At 47.5% G+C, this 24,943-nt stretch overlaps 1 protein-coding gene across 7 annotated transcripts in view; it reads left to right on the top strand.

The window, feature by feature from the left end:
• Window positions 1-288: 288 nt before the first annotated feature.
• ZNF395 (zinc finger protein 395) overlaps window positions 289-24,943 on the top strand; it is a 41,899-nt gene continuing 17,244 nt past the window's right edge. For 2 of the 7 annotated variants that reach the window (XM_033229428.1, XM_033229421.1), the window contains exons 1-2: window positions 637-970; window positions 11,835-11,955. The gene's annotated coding sequence lies outside the window, so the exon portion shown is untranslated. Of the gene's footprint in view, window positions 397-500; window positions 576-636; window positions 971-11,834; window positions 11,956-24,943 lie in introns of those variants that run through there. The other 5 variants (XM_033229417.1, XM_033229414.1, XM_033229411.1 and 2 more) reach the window with 4 other exon arrangements.

Here is a 24,943-nt window from a genome sequence, read left to right as displayed (position 1 = left end):
AAAAGCCAGAGCCTAACGGTGCCAAAAGCAACCGGTCTTGTTTACGTAAGGCTTGAAGGCTAATAGTTAACTTTCTCCCATTTAATTCCAGCAACAGTAAATAACGCCTCACTTTACACCGACAGAGGAGTGAGATGTCATGAAATGGGGAAGAAAACATTGAGTCCAAAGGAAAATGGGAGGGCGCTTTCCAGCTTCCTCCCTCTGGCGCGGGCATGGGCGCTTGGGGCGGCCGGGGCTGCGCCGCCTGGGTCCCCCCGGCCCCAGCTGAGCTCCCGTCCACGGCGCCCCAGCTCTCTGGCTCCCTTCCCGCCCTGGGTCGAGCCCGGCCCCTCTCGGAGAAGCCTGTCCCAGAGTCAGGCCTGGAAAAACAACAGCGAGAGAAACTTTGGCTCGGTGCGAAAAGCCAAGCCTCAAGTTTGGCTCGGGGCTGCAGCTGCCGGTTCCGATCGGGGGGCGGGGCGGGGTGTGTGTGTGTGTGGGGGGGGTCACCACTCGGTCAGGTTCAAGTGCGCATGTGCGGGAGGAGTCGCTCGGGCACTTATTGAGCGCCGACTGTCTACGAGCGGCCGGGGGTGTGTAGCCCAGGCGCGCTGGGGGTGTGCTGGGCGGGTGCGGGGGCGCGGGGGCGCCGAGGCGCGGGGGGCGGGCGGGGGTGTGTCCCAAGTGTAGCTGCTGGGCGCCGGCTGGCAGGCGGGCGTGCTGCTCCGCTCCCTTCCCGGGCGGGAATCCGGGCCGGGTTGTGGCCGCGGCCGCGTACGTGAGCGCAGTGTCCCGGGGAGGAGGGCAGGCCGGCCAGGTGGGCGCCAACCGAGCCTCGGCGGGCGGCCGGAGCGGAGCCGGGCCGCGGGCCGCGCCGGGAGGGCGGGCAGGGCCGCGGCCGCTGCAGCCTAGAGCTGAGCTAGCCGTCCGAGCCGAGCCGTCCGAGCCGGGGAAGCAGGGCGCGCGCTGCCGCTCGTGGCGGGCTGAGGTGAGCTACGCGGGGACCTAGCGGCGAGGCAGCCGGGGACAGGGACGGCCGCGAACTTCCCACGCCCCGCGCGCCCGCGGCTGTCGGGCCAGCGGCCTGGGGGGTCCGGGGGACTGGGAGGCCGGGGCCGCGGCGGGCGGGGCGCGGGGCGCTGCGGCAGGGCCGGGGTGGCGGGTGGGGGTGGCTGCCGCTCCCGCACGTCGCCTTGTTTACCTCTCCCGCCGCCGGCGTCCCCCCTCGGAGTCCCCTCCCGACTTCGGGCGGTCGGGACTTGCTCCTCGGAGGGACACGGACCGGTCCGTCTGCCCCTCCCCGGCCCTTTCCGGCGGGGCAGCCCGCCCGGCCCTCCCGCGCCCCGCGCGTTCCTGCCGGTTCCTGCCCACTCCAGCCGGCGCGCGAGGCCAGGCTGCGGGACAGGGGGACACACCCTCCGCCCGCGGGCGACCCGCGCCCCTCCCGCTCTGGTGGCCACCGCCCCCTCTGCCCGCGCGCTCTCGCCCGGTCTCGCCTCCCCCCGCGCCCCTGGCCCTCCCCGGCGGTGGCACCGTGGGCTCACGCGGGTGCCTGGGCTGGGGGGGCCTGCACAGGGAGTTTGTCTTGTGCAAACAATTTCCAAGGCAGCGTTTTCTTCCCTGCCTGGGAGTGCAGGGCTCAGCGCCTTCACTTTGGAACTGACTCAGAGACCTAAAGAAGCCCACCTGGCCAGCGGGAAGGGGTGGCCGCCGCCTCCTGGTTTTGCGCAGCCCTGGCCAGTTCCCGGTGGCCTTGGAGGACTTCCACCGGGCAGGCGTTCCCATGATGCCAGGCTGCCAGGCGCGGGGGATTCCTGCAGGCTGGCGCTGCTTTCCTTAGAACCCCCTTTCTAGAAAGGTACACTTGGGGGTTTTGCTTCAAAGTGAGTGATCCACAGGTATCTAAGGCTTTCTTGACACCCTCCCTAGGCGTTGTGTAAACAGAAGCGCCTGGTCGCAAATACCTCGAAACACAAGGGAACATAGCCATTAAGTTCAACTCCACAGGTCCTTTTGGGGAGCTGCTGTGCTCTCAGCACGGTGCCAGGCCGTCTGGGAGGTGGGGGAGGCACCGAAGAGACCCCAGGCTTCAGGAAGCCTAGGACTAGGTGGAAGTGATTTAGGAATTTACGTTCAAGTTAATGTGCAGTGGCTGCCTGAGTTAGAGAGGGAGCAGATCAGATAAAGGAAAGAGGAGATTGGGGAGGGGACTTGGAGTACTAAGTTTTGAAATAAATTATGCCTTTGGAGAGAAACTCACCCATAGGGCCCAAAGACAAGAAGAGAAGTAAGTAACAGGTGGGATAATTTGCAAAGCGGGGCAGAGGAGCAGAGGCTCGTACCTGTCTCCGGGAGGGAGGAGACAGAAGGTGTAAGAGATGATTCCCTCCCTCCCGGGCTTCTACCCTCATAGAGGGGACAGAAGGAGATGAGCATGTGAAATCAGACGCCAAGAGAGGGAAGGGTGACTGTCAAAGTGCGAGGTGCAGAAATAGTTCTGTTGGAGTCAGAGAAGGGATTTGCAGGGATCAGTCACCAGGACTGGAGGCTGATGCTCTTGAGATAGGCTGTGAGGTGGGAATGAACATGGCTTTCCAGAGAGACAAGGAGATGTCCTTGGCCAGACCAGGGAATGTATCCCGAACAGTAGGAGATAGAGATGGAGAGGAACAATGGTTGAGATTGTGAAAGTCTTAGCCCCTTTGGTGATTGCATGCCACCCTGTGTGTCCTAAGGAGACATTCAAGGTTTTTGAGTGAGGGAATGGTGTAATGAACAACTGTAATGGAAGGGTTTTGGAAAGTCATGTTAGGGGGACACATCAGTGAGCAGGCTGTTGCAGTTGTAGGGTGGCCAGAGTTTGCACTGGATCATTGGAAGTGAAAAAGGTGGGTTTGAGATACATTACTGTTGAAATAATCTGTTTACAGGGCAGGGTGAAGGGATGAGATGAATGGAAATTAATTCTTGGTGGAAACTGATTCTGTGCCAGGGCCTTGGAGCTGCTGTAGTTAGTAACTTGAGAAATCGGAAATGTGTATTTTGGAGAGAAGGAATTGACTACTCAGGCTATGGAGAAGTTTCTTGTGGCTGCTGAGATATCCAGATGTTAGTGTCCTGCAAGCAGCTATGGCTCTGAGATGGGGGGAGCCCAAGGGGGACGGTATTGCAGAGGCTGCAGAAGCCAGGAGAGGAAAGGGGCTCAGAGGAGAAGTTGAGAGGCTGCTGGTAATACGGGGGCAGCGGAGGATGCCCCTGAGTGGTACTCAAGGCCTGAACCCAGGGGCTTGTTTCCCTCTGCTGCACTGCCATTCCCATGACCTTGCTCGGTTCTGAACCTGAAGTTGGAAAAGAAACTGGGCACTTGGGCCCTGAGGAGGATGGGGCTGTTGATTTTTCTAATCGTGAGTGTGGATTGGAGGTTAGAAGGGAGTAGAATGGGATTTGCTAAAGACAGTAAATTGCTGGGCTTTGAAACATTTTGAACTTCTCTGGGGTGGAGGGTTGGGGGTAGGAGTGAGAGAGTAGGGGAGGAGGACATTAACCCCAAGGATACTGTGATTCCCAGGGCTGATCCAACCAGAGCCTGGCACCCTGCAGGTAGAGGGGAGCTGGTGCCTTTTTTCCTGAGCTCTGTTCATGTTGCAAGGGTGACACAGGGTGATTTGCTGAACAAATTCCCCAAGCCTCGACTTGCAACATCTGAATTTGAATGATGATTGCAGAAAGTTGTGGAATGAGCTGAGAATGTAAGTACTGTTACTTAGCCTCCTGGTTTCTCTGAGATGCAGGATCAGTGAACTAGTAGAAGAGGACTTGGGCGTCAGATATTTTTCTTTATAGAGTGGGTCTGACTGTCCAAAGAGTAATTGCATGAAGCAGTGGTCAAGCTAATTTACTCATTGTAAAGCAGTATCTACTGTTTTGACTGTGACTTACATTAAGAAATGAAATTTACATGTGACTTGGTACATACAATCATGTATATAAAAATCTAATGTAAGTTCCTAAAATACCTACCTCCCTTTGCTTGGTGTCATCTCCTCTGATGTTTCTATTTTCTAGTCTATTATTTTTCATTTAAAAACCTATTGTCTCCCACTAAGTTGATCTAATCGTTCTCTAATGGATCATAACCCACAGTTTGAAAAATACAGAGAGTTTTCGCATTCAGTGAGTATTTATTAAGCTTTTTGAAGAGCTACTGTAGTACTGAAGGTGGAAGAAAGCATGAGGAAGGGTGGAAGATTTACAGTCTCTTTGGAAAGATGAGAGACACCTTGATTAAGGAGCAAGCCAAGATGATTAAATGCCAACATGAAGAATAACTACCTGTGGGGTTCAGAGGAGGGGGGCGTGTTCTGTGCTGGTGTGGCTTGGAAAAACGTCTGGGGACAAGGAAGGAAGTCTAGGCTGAACTGTTTTTGGTGTCTCAGGGTGCTACAGATGTGGGGAGGTATAGAGTGGGCAAAGCCTTGGAGTTAGGAATGTGTAAAGTCTAAGATTGTGTAAGAGAGAAGAGTAGAGGGTTCTTGTTAGAGATTAGGGAGAAATCAAGTTGTTAAAGTGGGCTGGGGTCATATATAGGGCAAAGGTGGTAAACCGGTGGCCAGGGAGTGTTTTAAGCATACGGATGTGTTCTAGTTTGGACTACATAAGGTTGTTTAAAAATTGGGAAAAAATCCAGAAAAATCTCTGGATTTGCAGCTCTTTTAAAGAGTCAGATCTGGTGTTCATCTCAAGCTGAGAAGGCTGTCCCCTATGGACAGGAGACAGGCTCATGTTCCCCTGGCTTCCTTTTGCCACAGTCCAGTCACTTTCCTTTCTCCACTTAGTACTGTAGGCGTTTTGCTCTGCGACCTCAGTTTCCAAGAGACTCGAATGCCGGGCCAGGAAATTCAGGATTGCTGTCATGGGCTCTGGGTGGCCATTGAGGATTCCGGGTAGGAGTGTGGCATTATGGAATCCGAGATATTTCTGTGCACCGGATTTGTTTTAGGCAAGTCAACAGCACTTTTTGAGGAGCTGCTGGCTGGGACTTTGAAATATTTTTATGATGATGGGAATGGACTTATAAAGGGCTTTGACCTGTGTTCTTCATAGGAAGGCAAGTTTCAAGTGACCCCAAGATTTCCTCAGCCTTCCCATTTTCCGCTTCTGACTGGCAGGGATCTCTGAGAGTGATGTTGAGGTCCTATCTTGGTGAGTTGTGAGTCACAGCCATCAAATGCCATATGATGTACAATTCTCAGGAGCTTGGTGTCGATCCAAATGGCTCCCAGCAAACGAGGCTGATTTGGGGTCCAGCAGAAGTGAGTAGGTTCAGGACTCTGTGACCTAGAATAGTCTGATTTACCACCCAAGACCGAGAGCCTGCCCCAGATGAGCCACTGGTGAGAGAGACTGACCAATAGTCACCCTGCTGTTTACAGGTGGGACTAAATTCAATTATTTAAAAATACTGATCCAGCTGTAGTGGCTCATGCCTGTAATCCCAGCACTTTGGGAGGATGAGGCAGGAGGATTGCTTGGGCCCTGGAGTTTGAGGCCAGCCTGGGCAACATAATTGAGACCCTGTCTCTACAAAAGAAAAAAATCTAGCTGGGGCCGGGCGCAGTGGCTCATGCCTGTAATCCCAGCACTTTGGGAGGCTGAGGCGGGCAGATCATGAGGTCAGGAGATCGAGACCATCCTGGCTAACAGGTTGAAACCCCGTCTCTACTAAAAATACAAAAAATTAGCCAGGCATGGTGGTGGGCGCCTGTAGTCCAAGCTACTCGGGAGGCTGAGGCAGGAGAATTGCGTGAACCCAGAAGGCCGAGGTTGCAGTGAGCCAAGATCGCACCACTGCACTCCACTCTGGGCGACAGAGTGAGACTCAATCAAAAACAAAAAAACAAAAAACAAAAACAAACTAGCAGAGTGTGGTGGTGCATGCCTGCCTGTATTCCCAGCTACTCAGGAGGCTGAGGCAGGAGGCTTGCTTGAGCCCTGCAGTAACTGGAGTCTGCATTGAGCTGAGATCATGTCATTGCACTCCAGCCTGGGCAACAGAGTGAGACCCTGTCTCAAAAAGTATACTGCTTTTGAAACATTAACAAAATGAAACTGAAGTGCATTTTGTTTAACAATGTGTGGCTATAGGATGCAAGGATAACCAGAAGCCAGCTGAATCATATCGAATTAAATCTATTTCCTGTCTTAGGTGGTGATTTGTTTACTAGACCAGAGAATAGTGCAGCGACTATGGTACATTTTGGCTTCAGTAAAGTATTTAACAGTTTCTTGAGGTATGATGGTCCATATTAAATCATAAGTGGTAAGACGTGGGCTGGATGGTGTTATTAATTTAATTTAACAATCCTATGTGAAACTGTTAATTATTGGCACTGAGGCAGCCTGGAAGGAGATCTGAAAATGAGTACAGTAGGGTTCTATTCTTGGCCTTGATCTGTTCAACATTTTCCCAGTGTTGGCAGTGAAGATACAGAAGGCACGTTCATCAGATTTGTTAGTGGCGCAGAAGTGGGAGGGATTGCTGGTTTTGCAGACAAATCAAGGTTTAGAGTCGTCTAGAATTAGGGGTACACATTAAAAAGAAAACAGAAAAAAACTCAGGGATGAATTTAAAGTCTTATTTAGGTTTAAAAATTTGAATTGTGGCATTCTGAGATGTTCATATATCCTGATAAGATAATACCACTTCTGGGGATGTAGCTGAGACCATATCCACAATGTTGATGATTTATGCACAGAGATTATTCAGATTTTTTTTTTAAACTATAGTAAAAACTTGGGAATAACCTAAATATCCAATGGTGTGGGCTAGAGGTAATAAATAAGTGAATTCTGATGTCTTTAAAATAGAGTGTTATGAAATTATGAAAAATACTGTTTAGGAATAGCTTTAAAATAACAGGGAAAAATGTTTTCGCCAGAAGTTAAGGGACATCTACATCTACATTTTCAAATGTTAAAAAAGCAATGTGTTTAGAAAATAATTGGAAGGAAATACACCAATAATAGTAATATCAAAATACGAATACCGGTTGCTTCTGGATGGATTGAGGCATACAACTTTTTTTTTTTTTTAAGTTTGTATTATTTGTCTTTTCTATAGTTGTGTATATATTCCACAGTGGGGACATCTGCAATTTTTAAAACTTTTTATGATTCAAGGACAAGATAGGGTAAAGAAGATGATTCATTCAGTGATTAATCTCGAGTGCCTGCTCGCTGTGTGTCAAGCTCAAGGTTAGGAACTAGAGTCACAGTTGAAGACAGAGTCCTTGACCCCAGGTTGGCGCAGTCCACTGAGGAGGGGCAGGGCATGGAGAAAAAAAAGCATCGGGATTTTTCTGTTGTTCGTCAGTTCACTGTAAGCCTTGAGTGAGTAAGGCTTTTATTTTTATTGGTTTATATTTTTATTTGTTTTTATTTTTATTTTTTTCAGAGAGTCATGAGTCTTGCCATGTTGTCCTGGCTGGATTCGAACTCCTGGGCTGAAGCGATCTTCCTGCCTCAGCCTCCCAAGTGGCTGGGTCTACCAACATGGGCCCCTGAGCTTAGCTCTAAGATATGGCTTTAAAAAAATTGAATGCAGTTTATAATGGAATCAGAAATTCAGCGATCTAATCGTAAGATCTGGTCTTAATGACGTTGGCTGGTCAGGTGACATTTGGACACCAGAGAGCCAAGAGTTAATAGGGACATGAGCAAGCAAGACTTGATCCTGGAAAGGAGTCTAGGATGCTGTATGATAGGGAATAACTGAACTACATTTATGCTTTGGGTACACAGTAGCACCTTCAAATATTTTCCTGGTTATCAGACGTAGGAAGGAGGAGACGTTCATTTTTGCTCCTGGTGTTGGAATACAACCAGTAGATGGAACAGTCACGTTATTCTCTGTAGCTGCAGATTTCTCATTTATGGCATGATTACGTGATTCCTTGTCTGTAGAATGATCAGTGATCATGCTGAAATTCATAGACTTTGAGGTCTCCTTTAATCTGAAAGACCGGGACAACAGATTTCAGTTCAATATTAAAAAGGATTTTCTAACTGGCAGATCTGTCCAACAGAGGAAATGTCTGCCCAGGAAGTAGTGAGCTTACCACTGTTGGCGGTATTCAAGTAGGGCTGAATGCTGTTGATTAGGAATGCGGTAGAAGAGAAGGACGGGAATTAGGCTGACCTCCAAAGTCTCTTCCAATTTCTAGGGTCAGTTATTTAATATGTGACTTGTCAAAGCTGAAAGACAGACAGAATAGGGGCTTTACCCTCCAGTGGCAACTATTTGAGTCAATATCACCAAGTGTGTTCTTTAAAAAATGTTTATAAATAGGTCCCAGCATTTTTGAGAGACCCTTCTGGGATCATTTTAGAAAGGATGGAAAAAACAAAACAAAAAACAGGCGAGGCGCATTGACTCACGCCTATAGTCTCAGCACTTTGAGAGACTGAGGTGGGTGGATTGCTTGAGCCCAGGAATTCAAGACTGGCTTGGGCAACAGAGAGAGAACTTGTCTGTGAAAAAATAGAAAAACTAGTCAAGCATAATGGCACACCTGCCCGTGATCCCAGCTACTTAGGAGGCTGAGGTCGGAGGCTCACTTGGGCCTAGGAGTTTGAGGCTGCAGTGAGCCATGATCGTGGCACCACTGCACTCCAGCCTGGGTGACAGAATGAGACCTTGACTCAAAAAGAGGAAACAAAGAAAGGATGAGAACTATTTTAAGTCAGGTCAGAACTCAGTTTGTGACCCTAGGGCTGCTGAAAATTAAATTTTGTCCTTAGGAAAAGCGAGAAGTTGGAGGAGGGGAAATGGCCAATAATAATAAACATCACAGATTGACATGTAGAAGGGTAGTGGGATCATGCTGGGCACGGTGGCACACGCCTGTAATCCTAGCACTTTGGGAGGCCGAGGCGGATGGATCGCTGGAGGCCAGAAGTTCAAGACCAGCCTGGCCAACATGGTGAAACCTCGTCTCTACTAAAAATGCAAAAAGTAGCTGGGTGTAGTGTTGCTTGCCTGTAATCCCAGCTACTCAGGAGGCTGAGGCAGGAGAATCGCTTGAACCAAGGAGGCAAAGGTTACAGTGAGCCGAGATCACGCCACTGCACCCCAGCCAGGGCAACAGAATGAGACTCCAGCTCTCAAAAAAAAAGAATAGTGGGATCATCACGTCACTTCTATTTGGGATGATGACTAAATCAAGAGGGGGCTGTTAGTGGGTGCTGGGTCCTCTGCTTGGCCGTGGAGGACATGGAGTGACCTTGAATGTCTCTTCCCACTTCATGTCCCCCACTGTGGGTTTGTATCCCCAGCAGCACCTTGCTCAACACCGTCCTGACACCAGTGATGAGATGGAGCCCTCTGATTGCTCTGCAGTTTAGCGATAAAGAGAATACAGGGCAGATCAGTTTAAAGATGTTTTAAAGTGGGATTTTCCAGGAAAGCATATGTTTAGTTTATATCAGACAATAAATTTGTAATTTGAATTAAAAACAATTTTTTTGAGACAGGATCTTACTCTGTTGCGAGGCTGAAATGCAGTGGCGCAATCATGGTTCACTGCAGCCTCGACCCACTGGGCTCAAGGGATCCTCCCACCTTAGCATCCTAAAGTGTTGGGATTACAGGCATGAGCCACTGCTCCTGGCTTAAATTTTTAAAAAAATTTGGCATATGTATTACTTATAGCTTACATATAATTTTTTTTTTTAGTTTAATTCTGCTTAACTTTCACTGAAATATATGCTTTATTTAGAATCCACCGTGATTATTTAAAACTTTTAGATTCCTCTTCCTGATATTTTTGGATTACTTTTGTTGTTGTGCAGGTCACTGCTAGGGCTAAATCACTTAGCAAAAGTTTCTTAGCTCTGCAAAGAGAATAGAGGTTTATCGCATCTTTGGAGAATATCGTAAGATGATTTTTGTTTCCACGTGATTTATACTTGCATTTTGGCATTTGAGAAATCAGTATTTGGCAAGAAAATGCTCTCTTTATATGGGATGAAGCAATTTTGGGGTGCGCTGACTTAACAAATGGCAGTTTTAGATGTATGTGAAAAGCATAGGCAGGACCTAGTTATTTAGAACTAGAGTTGAAAATTTTTGTACACCTGATGACAGGCCTGAGTCTCCTTTGTCTCTGTATCATTTGTGCCTCACATGGTGTCTGTCACATCAACTGTGCTTGTTGAATTGCTGTGATTTGGTTCCCTGGGCTACATATAGTGGGTTTGGGGGAAAGTTAGGCTAACAAGTCCTTTTTTTTTTTTTTTTGAGACAGAGTCTTGCTCTGTTGCCCAGGCTGGAGTGCAGTGGTGTGATCTCAGCTCACTGCAACCTCTGCCTCCTGGGTTCAAGCAATTCTCCCTGCCTCAGCCTCCTGAGTAGCTGGGATTATAGGCTCCCGCTACCATGCCCAACTAATTTTTTTTTTTTTTTTTTTTTTTTTTTTGAGACGGAGTCTCACTCTGTCGCCCGGGCTGGAGTGCAGTGGCCGGATCTCAGCTCACTGCAAGCTCCGCCTCCCGGGTTCACGCCATTCTCCTGCCTCAGCCTCCCGAGTAGCTGGGACTACAGACGCCCGCCACCTCCCCCGGCTAGTTTTTTGTATTTTTTAGTAGAGATGGGGTTTCACAGTGTTAGCCAGGATGGTCTCGATCTCCTGACCTCGTGATCCGCCCGTCTCAGCCTCCCAAAGTGCTGGGATTACAGGCTTGAGCCACCGCGCCCGGCCACCCAGCTAATTTTTGTATTTTTTAGTAGAGACAGGGTTTCACCATGATGGCCAGGCTGGTCTTGAACTCCTGACCTCAGGTGATCCTCCCACCTCAGCCTCTCAAAGTGCTGGGATTACATGTGTGAGCCCGGCCTTTTTTTTAGAAAAAGCAAAATATGGTAAGAAATAATAGTTCTCAGCTGGGCATGGTGGCTCACTCTTGTAATCCAAGCACTTTGAGACTACCTGTGGTCTCAGCTGCTTTGAGAGGCTGAGGTAGGAGGATTAATTGAGCCCAGCAGTTTGAGACCAGCCTGGGCAACATGGTGAAACCCCATCTCTATAAAAAATGCAAAAATGAGCTGGGCGTGGTGGCGTGCACCTGCAGTTGTAGCTACTTGGGAGGCTGAGGGAGGAGGATCACCTGAACCCAGGGAGGTTAAGGCTACAGTGAGCTGTGCTGGTGCCACTTCACTCCAGCCTGGGCGACAAAAAGAAAAGGAAAAAGAAAAACAAAACAAAAAAACCCAGTTGTCAGCTTTTTTGTCCTTTGAGTATCAGGAAACCATATACAACTCTCTTAGTAAAAACAACCACATTCAGTCAGTGGCTGCTTGTCAGAGTGCCGGAGGAGTTGAAAACTCCCTCTCCTCTATTTTTCTTCTGCTGAAAATGAATCGCTCTTGGTGTGCTGTTCTTAAATTCATGTGTCCTGCGTCCATTTTAATCTTGTTATCTATTTTTATGGTGACTGTCGCCATGGTACTCATGCTCCTTGCATAGCACAACAGAGATTTCCGAAGTCTGATAGGACAGCTCAGAGTTCTGCTGCAGCCGGAGAGAAACTGTGTGTGAGGAGATATTTTTTTAATTGAGGTGTAATTTACATACAGCACAGATCTTAAGTGTGCTGTTTAATCAGTTTCGACACGTACATATGGAGACAGAACATTTCCATCACCCCAGATGAGTTCCTCATGACCATTTCCAGAGAAGCCCCACCCCCAACCAGAAGTACCACAAATCTGATTTCTATTGCCATAAGTTAGTTTTGCTCAGTAGGTTCTAAATATTATAATTTGTCTCTCTTTCTCTGTCTCTCTTTTTTTTTAGACAGTCTTGCTCTGTTTCCTAGGCTGGAGTACAGTGGCACAATCACGGCTCACTGCAGCCTTGACCTCCCCAGGCTCAAGCCATTCTCCCACCTCAGCCTCCCAAGCAGCTGGGACCACAGGTAGGCACCACCACACCCGGCTAATTTTAAAATTTTTTGTAGAGACAGAGTCTCACTATGTTGCTCAGTCTGGTCTTGAACTCCTGGCCTTAACTGATTCTCCTACCTTGGGCTCCCAAAGTGCTGGGATTACAGGCATGAGCTACCTGTGCACAGCCAATTTGTGTTTCTAATTACTCTATAGGTGGTGCTTTGAGGAGGGGGAGGGGGTGCGTGTCTGTGTTTAAAAAGCAGTATCCTATATGGTTAGGAGTCCCCAGTGAGTGAATAATAATGTTTTATTAGACTTTGTGCAATGGGATGTTCAGATTCTTTTTTCTCATTAGCTCAGGGGATTTGGATTTATGTTAGGAATCCTGATTCCCAGCTGAAAGAGTCGAAACCACAGGCAGCTAGGCCTGGTGTGGAGGCAGTGTGATTGGGCAAGGGCTGGCTTATTAGGAAACGTGTGTGTTGTGTTGGAGTGCTGCAGTGCTGGGTTAGAAGAACTGGAATTGCTCCTAGGACATCCCTTTTAATGACCAGAAGTCCCATTGACATACTTTCTCTTTTTTCCCTGCCTTTTCCTTGAACTAGCATATAAATTTAACAATCCACAGAGTTGCAGAGTTGGGCTTATAATATTGAAACAAGATCTGTGCTGCAAAGCTCACTGCTGACTGGAAACGCAGATGTGCACTGCCGAGCTCACAGCCCCTGGGAAGCGTGGGCCAGATTCAGGGTGAAATTGCCCCCTAACATATTATTGAAATGCATTGAACAGGGCCTGTTTCTTTTCTTTTTTTAAAAAAAATTTAAATGAAATTTTCATTGCACAAGTTAGTACATGAACACATTCTCCGTGGGGGAAAAATGCAAAACTTCTCGAGCAAGCAGAAAGTCTTCCTTGATGACTGTTTCTAATCCCAGTCCCTTCCCCAGAGGTCGAGCACTTTCATGGACTTGCTGTTCTTCAGATGCCTCACATACTCACATCTATACCTCTAGGACTTACAAAAAGTTAAGTGCATTGACTGCAGATTACATAAGGTCTCTTTACTGAATTGCCTCTCCCTCCCTCAACAGGGTGCTTGGCGATAATTCCCGGCCCCTACACAAAGGTCTTGATTTTGTTTAACTCCTGCCCAGTCTCCCTTACAATTAGAAGGCTACACAGTTACTTCACCTTTCCCTAATTCATGGGCACTTCAGTCATTTCCAGATCCTTTACTGTTAAAAACGCTGTTACCAAAAAACATTGCTGCACAGACCTCTATAGCACCTATGAGTTTTCTGTAGGGTAGGTACCGAGAAAGTGGAACTGCTGGGGCATAGGGTTCTTGAATTGTACATTCTAACAAAGATGCATCATGGGGTCAGTTCCTCGCTTAAAGTTACCGTAGACCGGGGAATGCCTGCTCTGTGCTCAGACGTTAAGCAGTTATTTGAAGACGAGGGGGCAGAATTTAGAGTGTGTTAGGTGGGTGCTCACTGGCCTCACAGGTCGCACATACCGTTGCTGGTCTGTGGGGAGGGTTGGTGTTGGGAAGGGCTCTTCTGGGCCTCCTAGTTAATTCTGCCTGGTCCCCGCCCCCCAACCCCTGAGGACTTTGACCCGTATGTTGATAGCGGTTGTGTGGAAAAGAATCACAGGCTGAACAGGCAGCCCATTGTGGACTCTGGATGGGAAATTCTAAACTCAGTTCACTTGGGCTGGAGACCTTCACCGCACCTGCGGTTCTTCTCCAGGCTGTCTTTGTAATCCAGTGTGGCCTAAACACTCAAGCAAAGTGTGAGGCGTTTGGAAGCGTGGTGTTCTTTAAAGGCATCTAGAATGCTGCCACGTGGCTGTTATTAGCAGTTTATGTTAATTACAGAAGAATGGTGTGTGCCTCTGTTATTTACATTTCTGGCCTTCATTTCTAGCTCTCTACAGAACTCGTGGAAAACATGAGAGTTAATCCTATCAGATCAAACCCATGCACTTAGGAGCCAGTGTGGCAAGGGAGGGAGTGGCTGTGGCTCTCCTGAAGACAGCTTTGCGGCCGGTTGTGGGCCGGTGTCCCTGCCACCTGGGTGAGGAGAGGCAGAGGCCCCTTTGCAGCCTTCACGGTTTTACATGCATTCAACCTCAGATCTCCATGCAGTCTGTTATGAAGCAGTGCTAGTTGGACCCTAGGGTGACCCCACTCGTGCATTCATTCACTGTCCAAACACAGTATGCACTTTATTTGCCTTCATTGGGGTATTCTAGCATTCCCTCTCTGGTCTCCAGCTGATGTTAGCGGGGCCTCCCTTTTCGGTCATTTCAGTATTTGGTGACCAAGTCGGCATTCTACTCCTCTCTCCTACTTGGTGGATTCTCTGGGGGCCCTCCTGCCCTTGATCCTTTGTCCTGAAGAGCACTGCCTTCTTAGCTTGCCCTCCCTGTCATACAGCACATTTAGGTTAGCGGTCCTCTGGCCTTATAAGTCATCTTTTTTTTCCCGCCTCCCACCCTGAGACAGGGTCTTACTCTGTTGTCCAGGCTGGAATGCATGGCACGATCACAACTCACTGCAGCCTCTATCTCCCAGTCTCAAGTGATCCTCCCACCTTAGCCTCCTGAGTAACTGGGTCTATAGGCACATGCTACCACGCCTGGCTAATGTTTGTATTTTTTGTAGAGATGGGTCTGCCTGTGTTGCCCAGGCTGGTCTTGAACTCCTGAGCTCAAGCCATCCTCTGCCTCGGCCTCCCGAAGTGCTGGGGTTACAGGTGTGAGCCTCCATACCTGGCCTCATCTTTCTTGATGGGCAATAACCAGTGTTCCCAGTGCGGTTGGTTTTGTAGGATGGGGGTGGGCAGTGTGCTGCTTTTTGTTTTAGTGCTTTTGCAGTGGCACTGGACAAAATGTCTTTTTCCTTTTTGGCCTTCGTCGCTACTGTAGATGACAGTGCGTTCCACAGTGACATCAGTTCTCTTTACCGGGTGTGACTGTTTCCATAGAGCTCTTGCATGGTTTTGATTTTTTTCTTCCATCTCTTACACTGCCCTTGTTGATGTTAAAATTTACTGTATTTCCCCCGCATTTGCATAAACTCTTCCCTATAATTTTCCTATAGATTTGGCTCTTCACTGCCTGGGATTTGGTGTCTACTTTTTTTTTCAGGTCAGTAATTATTGTGCACTTTTGCTAGGCACAGTGCTTAGTATCCAGCATGCATTTTCTCACTGTTTCCTCTCTGACCTGGGGAATCAGAATCTCTAGGAAAGAGGAGCTTGGTGACTCTTAAAAAAATCAAGGCACTTCTGGAAAAAAAATGCATTCCCTCATTAAAGGTCCAAATTATTCTCTGGGATATGATCTGTACTTTTTCTCATTTTGCATGTGAGGAAACTGAGGGACAGAGAGGTGAGTTCATTTGGCCAAGGTCACAATGGGGAAGTTTGAGCCATTTTTTTTTCTTTTTTTTTTTTTTGAGATAGGGTCTCACTCTGTCATCCAGGCTAGAGTGCAGTGGCACAGTTTTGACTCACTGCAACCTCCCAGGTTCAAGCGATTCTCATGCCTCAGCCTCCCCAGTAGCTGGGATTACGGGTGCCCACCACCATGCCTGGCTAATTTTTGTATTTTTAGTAGAGATGAGGTTTTGCCATGTTGGCCAGGCTGGTCTTGAACGCCTGAGCTCAAGCCATCCTCTGCCTTGGCCTCCCAAAGTGCTGGGATTACAGGCGTGAGCCGCTACGCCCGGCTGGAAGTCTGAGCTGAAGGCAGCCCTGACTGTTTCACTGTGCATTCTCTTTGGGGTATTTGTAAAAGGTGAAATAAGAAGAATTGTAGCCCTGATCCTGGGGATCCCATGCTTGATACTTTGCTGTCATAATGCACATCTCCCGTTCCATGCCACAACCACTAACACCACGTTAGCCTCTTGGTGACTCAAGTTTTTAAAAACAAGGAAGCCTACAAGGTCATCTAGTTTAATCTGTCACTTTATGCATACTTTTCCTGGCTGTACAGCATAGTAGAAAGAACATAGCTTGTCTGGGTCTGGTGGCTGACACCTGTAATCCCAGCACTTTAGAAGGCTGAGGCAGGAGGATCAGTTGAGCCCAGGAATTTGAGAAAAGCCTTGGCAACATGGTGAAATCCCGTCTCTACAAAAAATACAAAAATGAGCCAGATGTGGTGGCATGCATCTCTAGTCACAGCTATTTGGGAGGCTGAAGTGGCAGGATCGCTTGAACCTGGGAGGTCAAGGCTGCAGTGAGCTGTAATTGTGCCACTGCACTCAAGCCTGGGCGACAGAGGGAGACCCTGTCTCAAAACAAACAGCTTTTGGAATCAGACACATTTGGGCTCACATTCTGACTTCTGTCATTTTCTAGCTTTGTGGCCTTGGGAAAATTTACTCAAACTTCTCTGAGACTCAGTTTGCTCATCTGTAAAATGGGAACGATGATGGTATTTATAATCTCATGGGTTATTTGTGGGGGATTAAATGAGACACAGTCAGCAAAATGCTCAGCAAGTTGACTGGCACTTAAGTCTTTGATAAGTGATAGCTGTTAGAACATTCCTGAATGAACATCATCCTTTGAAAGGCCACGGATTACATATAAGGGTTCCTGTTATTCTCTTACCACTTATATGTGATTTTGTTTCTTGGGAACATCCTACTGCCTTTTCTTCAAAAGATTCTCCTCTTCTGGTGGCCTTGAACTAAGTCCAGTCTACCTGCCGGCCTGCGGCGGCGAGGCCGTGTGTGTCAACCCCCTCGGTTGTGTTCCTGGGGCAGGCAGAGCTCACGAGCACCCGGTGCTGGTTTTAGCCCTTCCTTCTCTGAAAATTGGGAGAGTGTGGGCCAGCTGCTGTCTGCGATTGGTGCACATTTATTTTGTCACTTGGGCTCAGAATGGCCTCACCAGTGAGCACCTTCTGATGAACGCCGCCACCCCATCCATTTCAGGAAAAGCATCAGAGAGTGGCACCCCAACATCCTAAGCTGGGGCGGGGGTGAACTCTTATTCAGCCTGTTTCTCCATCTCTCTTTCGTCTCGAAACTCATTCTCATGCCCACAGTTATTGGGGCATAAAGATTCCTTAAATGGCTTCCTCCAGAGAAAAATACGTTTAAGGCACTTCCTTAGTGGTTTGAGCCCTGGGCGAGCCCCTCCTCCGCTCCGTTTATTTTCCACTGTGTATTTAAATCTTCCCCGATGGTGCCTGTCTTCTTTTCACTAAGGCTGACTTTCTGTTTTTGGGGTGAAACTTGTGTCTCCTTCAACCTCCAGTCACTCAGCGGATTTTTTTTTTTTTTAAGATTCATAACATATTTTATTTTGACTTATCTAACTGATGTCAAAAACGGAAAATTTTCACATGGATATTCATCTAACTCATGGGCTCCATTCTAAAAACCCCCTTTTTAAAAATCAGGCTTCAGTGTCAGATTGCTGAATGTTTTTTTCATTTTCCTGAGAGAAGCAAATGTTCATTCATTCATCTCATTATACAACACAAGTACATAAATGTAGCTTCGGAGCGTATTAAGTGCTTTTAAACACAAGTGCTGGCTGTGTGGATCAGGTGGTAGCTCATTTAGGCCCCAAATTCATTAAGGGTAGGGTCTCTTAGGCTACTTAATATTTGGCTTGGTTCATGGTCAAGAGCTGGGCCCACATGTTGCATATCAGCGGGGCTGATACGTTTAAAGATGCTGGGCTTTTTCTGCTCCAGGGCCCTTTCCCAGGGGTTCTGGTGAGTCCCTCCCCAGCTGGGTCTGCCCCACCCTTGTGGGCGGGATTAGCTCCCAGAGGCTGGCCAGGCCCCACCTGGGGGAGGCTTGGGGGCCGGGCCCCAGGGCTGAGATTCAGGCTTGGGGGAACAGAGCAGGAATGAGACCCGGTACTGAAAGTGAGAGGGGCAGGCACCTAGTCACATGGGCGATGGGCAGGGACTGGTCACTGGCTTTGGGCTCCAGGGCCACAGCCATCTGACTTGGTGTTGAGCTCCAACCATGGAACGCTGGAGTTAGTTCATTTTGACCGGCAAGCCTCTAAATATGGGTGCCTTGATTACCCACCACAAGGAGAGAGCTGTTGCCTTTTTATGACATGTTGATTCCAGCCAGGTGAGTCACCAGGTAGCGCTCATCCTCCTGCCAGGCTCCCCTGCCTGTTGGTTTGGCATTGTCAGAGAATGTGATCATTCATCGAGGTGACATTTGGGTTCCAAACCAGTTTTCTCTTTTAACCATTTCACCCTCAGGAGTGATTCTCCTTTGTTTGGCATTGTCAGGAAATATGGTGATCCATTCAAATGACTTTTAAGTTCCAAATAGTGTTTCTACTTTAACTTCCTAAATAGAAAAAAAAAAAAAAAAAAGACCAGGCACAGTGGATCACGCCTGTAATCCCAGCACTTTGGGAGGCGGAGGTGGGCTGATCACTTGAAGCCAGGAGTTCGAGACCAGCCTGGCCAACATATTGAAATCCCATCTCTACCAAAAATGCAAAAATTAGCCCGGCATGGTGGCGTGTGCCTGTAATCCCAGCTACTTGGGAGGCTGAGGCAGGAGAATTGCTTGGACCTGGGAGGAGGAGGCTGCAGTGAGCCAACATGGCGCCATTGCACCCCAACCTGGTTGACAAAGCAAGACTCTGTCTCAAAAAAAAAAAAAAGAAAGTAGAGTCCGTGTTCCCATGTTCATCTGCTTTCTTCAAGGAGCGAGAACATAGGAACCCTTTTTGTCATTTTGGAATTGGTACCTGGGGCGTCGTTACCTCTCAAGCTTCCCTTTCCAGCGAGTGCCCACTCAGAGCCTCAGTGCTAAGGCCTTCCTTGACTATTAGGCTTTTAAAACTCTCACGTCTTTCGTGTTTTATATTTTTGGAATGGCAGCATTTTTTTTTTTTTTTTTTTAAATTGCCAGCTTTTGCCTGTTGTTACTGCAAGTGCTGCCAGTAAATCCCTTCTCCATGAAACTCACTCTCTTCCTCTGGATCCCAACTCACCCTCCCCGGGCCTGAGCCACGTCTTGCTACTGGGTCTCCACTTCTGGGGAAGAGAGAACTAGACCAGGACGGCGCAGGAAACTGACAATGCCGCTGCTTGCTAGCTTTGGGATTTTGGACAAATAGGTGACCTTCTTTAACCTGTGTTCTCAGCTCTAAAACGAGGATGATCTTGTTCCTCCGTATTTTATTGAGTTGCTGAGAAGTCAGGAAAGAGAAGAAGTCCCCAATGTGTGCATTCAAGAGAGTATAAACCTAAGTGCCATTCAAGCATTTGTGGGTGGTTTGAGGTCGTGTGCAGGTCTCTTAGAAGTTTACCCTGAAGACTGCTAGAGACAACTGCTAGTTCTGTGAGGCTTGTTCTCCCTGGGGATACTCGGCTCCTGGTTCCCTCCCTCCAGTCCTGGCTCTGGGTAAAATGCCAAGTCAGCAATCATCCATCTCCCCACCTCCTGGAAGTGTCATGTGGTTTGAGAACAGTTTAAATCAGGTTTAACCACACTGCACGCCGCCCCTCCCCCGCCACATACATGCACGCCCCGGCGCCCCACACATTTACAAAAACACTGCAGGACAACTGTGTCCCCTCACCCAGACATCTGTCAGCATAGTCCTGCTTATACCTGCTTCCTTCTGTCTACCTGTTTTTAAGGAAACCCTGTCTTGGAAGCAAGTTCAAATACTCTTGACACTTTTGCCTTCATTTTAGGGCCAGCAGCAGGTATTCTTTCTTACAATACATTTTTCTTGAATCTGGGCCTCTTCTTACCCCTGGGAAGATCAGCTGTTTAAGATCAGTCTAAGGAGGCTGCAGTCCCATCGGTGCCAGTAGAGAGGGTTGTGGATTCCTGAGCCCTCACTGTGTGCCAAGGAGTGTCCTAAGAGCTGTCTTGTGTAATAGGGTAGTGTGAACTCCAGAGAGTCGTGAACAAAGGCACTGCATTTCTGAGAGCAAACGGGGAGGTAGGTGTGAAGGAAGGGGAAGTGTATTTTTTCCTGGGTAGAGCTGTGAAAACGCTTTCCTGCCAGCAGCGCAAACAGAAACCGTCTCTTTTACTTGACTGAATGACTGTTGTGCAGTCAGACCAGCAGAAATATTTGTTGATCAGGATCATTTATTATTTGCTGGAGAGAATTCGCTGTAAGCAGATCAGATGACCTGATTCTATGGCCCATCTGCTGGAATATGAAAATAGCGGTGTTATTTGGGGGTTCCTTCTTTTTCCTTTCCATTACTGTATTACGTCTATTAGTTAGAGTAATAGTAAGGCTGGATGCTCAGTTATAGGGTATGCCATCGAGAACATTCCAGCCCTGAATGGGAGTTGGACAGTTATTCTGGTCCCTATCAATCTTTATACTCTATCATTTTAATTTTACTGGTAGTCTAAACTATTCTACACTGATGCAATGTAGTCCAGTTTTTTAAAACCTTCAGAAAAAGACAATAATTAGAATGTCCTGAGAATCCAGATTGTCACACTCTGACCAGCTGATTTAGAACTTGAATCAATCACCAATATGCTCAGTGCCATGTGTCTGAAGCTTGTACTGTGAAAATCCTAAGTACACCCACACCCCTCTTAAAAATAGGATAACAGGACCTGATAATTTCAGAGAGCCAGAAGTTTTAGATCAGGGCTTTGGGTGCTCTTGCTGGGGCCCTGGCTTTCTGTTGAAAGCCAGGAGGAGTTTTCTCCTGTCTCTTCAAAGAAAAGGTCCGTGTATGCTTAGCGAAGGGTCTTTTTTTTTTTTTTTGCTTTCTTTGGGGAAGACATACTAGAAAAAACGGCTTGAGAACCAGCCACCAGGTGGCAGCTGGATATGGAATGGGACAGTTTGCTTCTGCCAAGGTTCAAATGGTGACCTGCAAACCAGGAGGACCTAAACATATTTGCATATACTTATAAATATGCTTGCAAGTTACTCATGGCATTTGTCAGCAGAGATGTTGGCTAAGAATTGCTGAAAATGAGTTGTTTGGGAATCTTATTCTCCATGGAGTTCTGTTGTAAAATAAGAGATGCAAACATTCACTGCAAACATTTTGGCCTTTGTTTATTTGTTTATTTAGAGCTCAGACGATCTTCCTGCCTTAGCCTCCTGAGTAGTGGGACTATAGGCATGTACCCCTATGCCCTGGAAAGTTTAGAACATCACACTGAAAAATTTAAATAAAAATGGAACAGATTTAAAGGAAAAATTGGCCCTTTTCTGATAAAAGATAAAGAATGATACGCTAAATATTAACCAGACATCTAAAAACTTAAACTGTTGTTCCTGCAGTGATACCCAATGGAGATAATAAAATACACAGAGAACAGAGTTTAGCAGAGAATCTGAAGCTCTTGGCAGGAGGGTTTATATCCCTCAGTTGACCTATAAATTATTCATTAGAGAAGTAGCAAGCACCCAAGCTTTTGCAAATAGGAGTCTTACTCCAAACTTCACCCTTCTTAAGTTAAAAGAAACCCCACGAGTTGTGCAGTGAATCACTTTGACTTATGACCTGCATTCTGAAAGTGCCGCTAGGTGATATCGTGGCTCGCTGCAGTGTCCCTGGGTGGTGGGAGAGCGCAGCCACTGCGTGAGTGTGTGCACGCACACAAGTGTGGGGGCGTGCCTACGTGTGCTGAGACATGTGGTTGTCCAGCAGCAGTTACATGACAAATAGCAGTTTGCAACCCTGAACCACAGAGAGAGTTTGTTTTACTGTTCTGCCTGTTCCAGTTCCTTAACTGATGGCAGATGTCCTCATTAAGGGCTATTAGCACACCAGAATGTGTTTGCTGAGCCCTGAAAAGAGCTAACTCCTTTTGGACATGGACTGAAAGATGTTATCTAGGGTAGCCAATCCGTCCTGTTGGTGATGGCAGTAGGGAGTGAGGAACACAAGAGGGCCTGGTATCCCCTTAAAACTTTCCCGAGAAGCCTTCAGCACAAGTTTATGTTTCAGTGAGGGAATCCGTAAGAGGAGAATGTAAAGTCATAAAGTGGGATTTGGCTGTGTGTTGAACTACTGTTACTGTTACCCTGAAATAGGTGTTTCTTGATTTCTCTTGGCTGCTCCAGAACCATATGGCGAACTAGGGGATGGCTGGTTTATAGGGACCATTGATAGCTCCCAAGAAAGAACTCACCAGAGGAGTGAATGAAGTGGAGATCCTGGAGGAGAGAGGTTGGAAGGAGGCCACCGCTGGAATGGTGGAAGTACACCAGGTGGGCAGGACCCCAGGAGTGCTTGTGAGATAGCAGGAGGTCCTGAAAAGTCAGAGGCGGCTCAGAGTTAACCTTGCTCCTCGACCCACCTGTTGGCAGACCTTCGCCGATGCTGTTATTCGCTCTGAGTCCCCGAAGACTCTTGGTTACTTGTGCTGTCTCTCGAGCCACGTCTGTAAATGTCATGAGTGTGCTGATTAACACAGGCGAGGCATCAAGTGGCGCCTGGTGATGCTGCCCAGCCTGAATTAGTCTAGATTTGTATTTCTCCCACTTCCATGCTATTAATCCCCAGTATAAACTTGGCTAAGGTTTTCCCTGACTTTTTGGGTTGATCCCATTATCCCTTTGCGTGCCCTGCCAGAGGGCAATATGTGTATAAAGGTCTTCCCAAACTCGAACTGCTAAATGATTAACAGTGGCTTGGGCTGCTTAGCAGGGTCAGACTAAAGCGTTGACCTTTATTCTGTAGGTAAGAGGCCAAGATGCAAGTGGAGAGGAGATTTTTTCAAGGAATGAAAGTACGTGAGAAAATGGATGTGTAGACTTTTAGATCAGGAGCTATTTTTTCTTTTTCTTTTTTTGAGATGGAGTCTCTCTCTGTCTCCCAGGCTGGAGTACAGTGGTGTGATCTCGGCTCACTGCAACCTCTGCCTCCTGGGTTCCAGCGATTCTTTTTTGTTTTTTTTGAGACGGAGTCTCACTCTGTCCCCCAGGCTGGAGTGCAGTGGTGCAATCTCAGCTCACTGCAACCTCTGCCTCCCGGGTTCAAGCAATTCTTGTGCTTCAGCCTCCCAAGTAGCTGGGATTACAAGTGCACGCTACTACACCTGGCTAATTTTTTGTATTTTTAGTAGAGATGGGATTTCACCACGTTAGCCAGGCCGGTCTTGAACTCCCAACCTCGAGTGATCTGCCTGCCTCGGCGTCCCAAAGTGTTTGGGATTACAGGCATGAGCCGTTGCACCTGGCCAGGAGCTATTTTTCCCATCAAGGTTCACTAACATAGGGAAAAAAACACCAAGTTGATGAAAATCAACTTAATTAAGTGTTTTATTTTGAGAGATTCCACACCTACTAGAATCGTGGCAGGATTGTGACCTCTGACACCAGATGGACATGAGTTCATAGCCAAGGCTGCAGTTCCTAAGTGTGCAGCTTTGGCACCATGACCGCTCTGAGGATGTCACCTCATCAGAAATGGTAGACCATTGGTTCATCTCACATCCTTTTGAGGATTAAATTAGATACAATTTATGAAAGCTAGTACTTCTTAGGCACTTAATAAAGACAGTTTCCCTTCCTTTTTTCTCTTCTGCTTTTAAAAATTAAGATTTGGCAGTACTAAAAGAAAGCCAATGAGAAAATATATTTTGGTGTGGAATTCTGGCCAGTTAAAGGAGAAAGGGGACAGGAGGGATCCAGTCAGAAGCAGCAGGTTCACCAACTCCATGCGGATCCGGCAGGCGTGGAAGGTTAGAGGCACAAACAAAACAGCCAGTAGAAAGCAGTCTTTAAATTAAAAAAAGAAAAAGGCTTAGAAAAAACATCGACCGAGTTTGTTGGCCAAACATTTCAGGCGCCGCCTGAAGACTGGGAGCCCAGGACTTTGGGAAATACTACCCTTTCTTCCTTTTCGGTGGTAGAAACCCCAAACTTCTGCTCTAGAAAGTGGGGAGGCCATTAGGTTTTTTTTTTTTTTTTTGGGCTAAGAAAGTGGTGTAGTTTCTTTCCCTGGGTTGATGCTGCCATCTCATGTCTCTATGTGGCGTTGCGGCTTCACCTCGATCCTGTCAGCCCAGTGAAACTGGACTGAGAGTTAGAGGCGCTCCATTTTAGCCTGAGGCTCCAAAGACGAAGGTATGTAGGTGACAGTGTTTTAAAAACCAGTTTAGGCCAGGCACAGCGCCTCATGCCTGTAATCCCAGCACTTCGGGAGGCCAAGGCAGGCAGGCGGCCTGAGCTCAGGAGTTTGAGACCAGCCTGGACAACATGATGAAAACCTGTCTCTACTAAAATACAGAATATTAGCCAGGCGTGGTGGTGCACACCTGTAGTTTCAGCTACTTGGGAGGCTGAGGCAGGAAAATCACTTGAACCCAGGAGGCAGAGGTTGCAGTGAGCTGAGATCATGCCACTGCACTCCAGCCTGGGCAACAAAATGAGACTCCATCTAAAAAAAAGAAAATACCCAAACAAAAAAAACAACCAATTTAGCTTAGGTATACATTTTTTTTTTAATAGTGGCAAAGAATCTACTCTTTGCATTTGTCTCCCTTTTTATTGTTACAATGAAGCTTTTAGAGAGAGTGTCATTGGATGTAGTTACCAGATACCTGACTACGAATTTCTGTCTGCGTGCTGTGACTCCAACCTTTCCTCATATTAATATTTTCTTTGCTTTCTGGAAAATTCATGGTGGAGATACTATGCCAGCAGATTCTAGCCCTTGAGTTTCTGTGTAAAATGCTCATGAAAACCAGCATTTTGCCCCTTTACTCAGTATTTGCCAATATATTATTATCCTTTAGAATTCTTTTGCCATTTCTGTTTTGTTACTGTGGAGATGTTCATGAACATACTTTGCTGGAATGGTTTGGAAAGAGGCCAGGATTTGGGAGGTGTGGAGATGGTGTGGTACCTACAGAAAGAGAGCCTGGGGGGCTTTTGGAAAAGGGTGAAAAGGAAAGAAGGCTTATGGGGCCAGGCGCGGTGGCCCAAGCCTGTAATCCCAGCACTTTGGGAGGCCGAGACGGGCGGATCACGAAGTCAGGAGATCGAGACCATCCTG

The sequence above is a fragment of the Trachypithecus francoisi genome, unplaced genomic scaffold (assembly GCF_009764315.1).
Source record: "Trachypithecus francoisi isolate TF-2019V2 unplaced genomic scaffold, Tfra_2.0 Contig01440, whole genome shotgun sequence".
In the NCBI taxonomy this organism is placed as follows: Eukaryota; Metazoa; Chordata; class Mammalia; order Primates; family Cercopithecidae; genus Trachypithecus; species Trachypithecus francoisi.
This window is presented reverse-complemented; position numbering and strand designations above follow the sequence as displayed.